The sequence below is a fragment of the Trachymyrmex septentrionalis genome, unplaced genomic scaffold, assembly GCF_001594115.1.
Source record: "Trachymyrmex septentrionalis isolate Tsep2-gDNA-1 unplaced genomic scaffold, Tsep1.0 scaffold241, whole genome shotgun sequence".
NCBI lineage: Eukaryota > Metazoa > Arthropoda > Insecta > Hymenoptera > Formicidae > Trachymyrmex > Trachymyrmex septentrionalis.
Window position 1 is genome coordinate 379,462 of NW_017305399.1, and position 2,972 is coordinate 382,433.

The window sequence follows — 2,972 nt, forward strand, 5'->3', positions numbered from 1 at the left end:
ACACATACACACACACTCACACACACACACACACACACACACACACACACACACACACACACACACTAGGCAACAAAATTAACGCAACATCTGTTTACTCTGCAAAAATAGGCAAATTTCAAGGTACCATAACTTCGTAAAAAATTGTCGTATCGGGATGTTTAAAAAAGCATTTTACAGGTAGAAACCTCTATTTTTCGGATTGCTACTTAAAAAAACGGTCTCATGGAGATTTTATGAAGTTATACAAACATAAATAAAGATATATCAAACCTCAAAATTTTTTATGAAATTGCAAAGCTCCATGGAGTGGAATAAAAATTGTATATAAATACGATTTATATCATTCAACGTTGAAGCAAAAATGGTCCGGGTTTTTTGGGAACCAAAAATGGTCCCCAAAAAACTCGATGAAAAAAAATCGTACGCAACTTCGTAAAAAAGCAAATTAAAGGTAAAGATTTGCTCTTTCGAATGATATAAATCGCATTTGTATACAATTTTTAATCCAGTCCGTGGAACTCCGTAAATTTCGCAAAAAATTTTGAGATTTTATATCTTTATTTATGTTTGTGTTCATGAAATCTCTGTGAGATCGTTTTTTAAGTAACAATCTGAAAAGTAGACGTTTCAACCTATAAAATGCTTTTTTAATTAATATCCCGATACGACAATTTTTGACGAAGTTATTGTATCTTGAAATTTGTCTATCTTTTGCAGAGTGAACAGGTGTTGCGTTAATTTTGTTGCCCCTTAATATTCTTATATAAATTTGAAATAAGAAAAATGTATTTGACACATTTTTCGTTTTTTAATATATAATTTAATTTGTTATTGACTCTTATATACCCTATTATTATATTTATTTCTTATTAATATCAAAAGTCCTTTATTATTATTGTTAATTTTAATTTGCGCTGTAAACATGCGTCAAACACATTTTTTTTATTTCAAATTTATACAAGAATATTAAGAATATCAAGCTAATAGATTATTAAAATCACGATGATGTATTTTTTTCACAATCAACACTATTGGATTATGGTAACATCTTTATATTAAGTAAATATCTGAAGAGGATCTAATTCAAAGACCAAAACATGTATTTAATAGCGTATTTTAATTGTAATTGTTTAGAATACAGTATATTATTTTGTAATTTTTCGTTTTTTTAAATATATAATTTAATATGTTATTGATTCTTATATGCCCTTTATTGTTATATTTATTTTTTATTAATATCAAAAGTCCTTTATTATTATTGTAAATTTTAATATAATTTTGAAATATGTATATGTAACAAGTGATCCCAGTAACTGTAACATCCGATCCCGCATATGGGGTTAGATGTTACAAGATGTATTATATGATCTTATATACTTTATTAATACTAGAAAGTTATCATATTATTAAATTATAAAAATAATTTTGGTGTAATGCAAGCATGTGACTATTGTAAAATGACTTTACGGTTTATATTCTATTTATTAGTTGCGTGCAAAAAGATTCCTTAAAAATTGTATCAACTATCCCTGATCTCCCTTACCCAAAGTCTCCGTACTAAATGTATGCAAGCTAATTTTGTTATTTAAACAAATTTTGTTATTGTAGTTTACTTTTATAATTGATTGTATGCTGAGAGATTTATCATTATTATTTACTTATTTATTATTTACACTTATTTTGCAAGATTCGAAATAATCGATTCGAAATTTGGATATTTCAACAATATATTTACAGAAAGCAAAGCATGTCTTAGCAAAATCGCACAAATCTGTGATTGCTTATGATGCTGGCAACTTGCCGTAGATTTATCTTCAACGATTTCGAATTACCGACATTGTAGCATCATGCAGACAACAATGTGTATATGTATTGCCAGCAGTTTAACAGCAAGATAGCTGCGTCAATGTTATCTTGCGTTGTCGGCAATATTATACGACAGCATTGTATAATGCTGCTTATTATGGCAACATGATGGCAATAGTACGAATTTTGATAATGACAATTTTAAAGTTGTCGGCAAATTGCTGGCAAGCTGCTACTCAATATTATCATATCGTGAAGACATCGAGTTGCTAACAAATAAGGATTCAGTTACTATAATTCTAGTAGCAACATACTTAGCAATGTATACTTAGCAAGCAACAAGACAGACACATTGCTATCTGGATTAGCACAAATTCCTGTTACTTTTAAGTAAAATATCAACGGATACGTTCAGCAGAAAAAGCAGCTTTGCAACTGTTGTAAAATTCTTGAATATGGTTGGTTTATACATTTATAGCGAATTCGATTGGACGTATTCAGTGAGCACAGTTAGCACATTAAAGCCATCATACACAAAATATCATAAAGATATGTTTATAAATAAACATAGACATTGATAAAATCGTAAAATACTCAATACAGTTTATTATATTATTAGGTAAAATAATATATTTTATAATTTGAAATATTTGCATTTTATTCTTATACTCAAATTAAATCAGTGTACAACGAGTTTAATATGTCCCAATGCACACTAGGGCTTCCAATCGAATTCGTCATTAGATTCAGTGAGGAACTAAGAGCAAAACCAATCATATTAAAAAATTTTATAATAATTGCAAAGTTGCTCTTTCTATTGAATACAACATTGTTATGTATGTTGTTCCCCTACTTTAATCTTTTTTTAGCAGAACTCATTTTTTAAGAAAAGTTGCAGAGCAACAAATTTTTTTCTTTGACAACTTTTTAATCACAAATAAATAGTATTAATTTGAATTGATTCTGTTCACTTTGTTTCATTAATTTATAAAGCTTCAATCCCAAGTTTTTTCCATCATAAACGTCGGAGTATTTATTTATTTTTTATAAATTTAAATTTATGTATTAAGACTTTAAATACAAAGCGCCTTCCCGGTCCGAGTGTTAAGATGTTGAACTACTATCTAATATACATTCAATTAAATTGAATTAATATTTCAGAA

At 28.0% G+C, this 2,972-nt stretch overlaps 1 protein-coding gene across 1 annotated transcript in view; it reads right to left on the bottom strand.

Annotated features, from left to right (window-relative positions):
* Nucleotides 1–2,972, bottom strand: part of LOC108748802 (mitochondrial fission regulator 2-like) — a 14,874-nt gene that overhangs the window by 10,816 nt on the left and 1,086 nt on the right. The window lies entirely within an intron of this gene.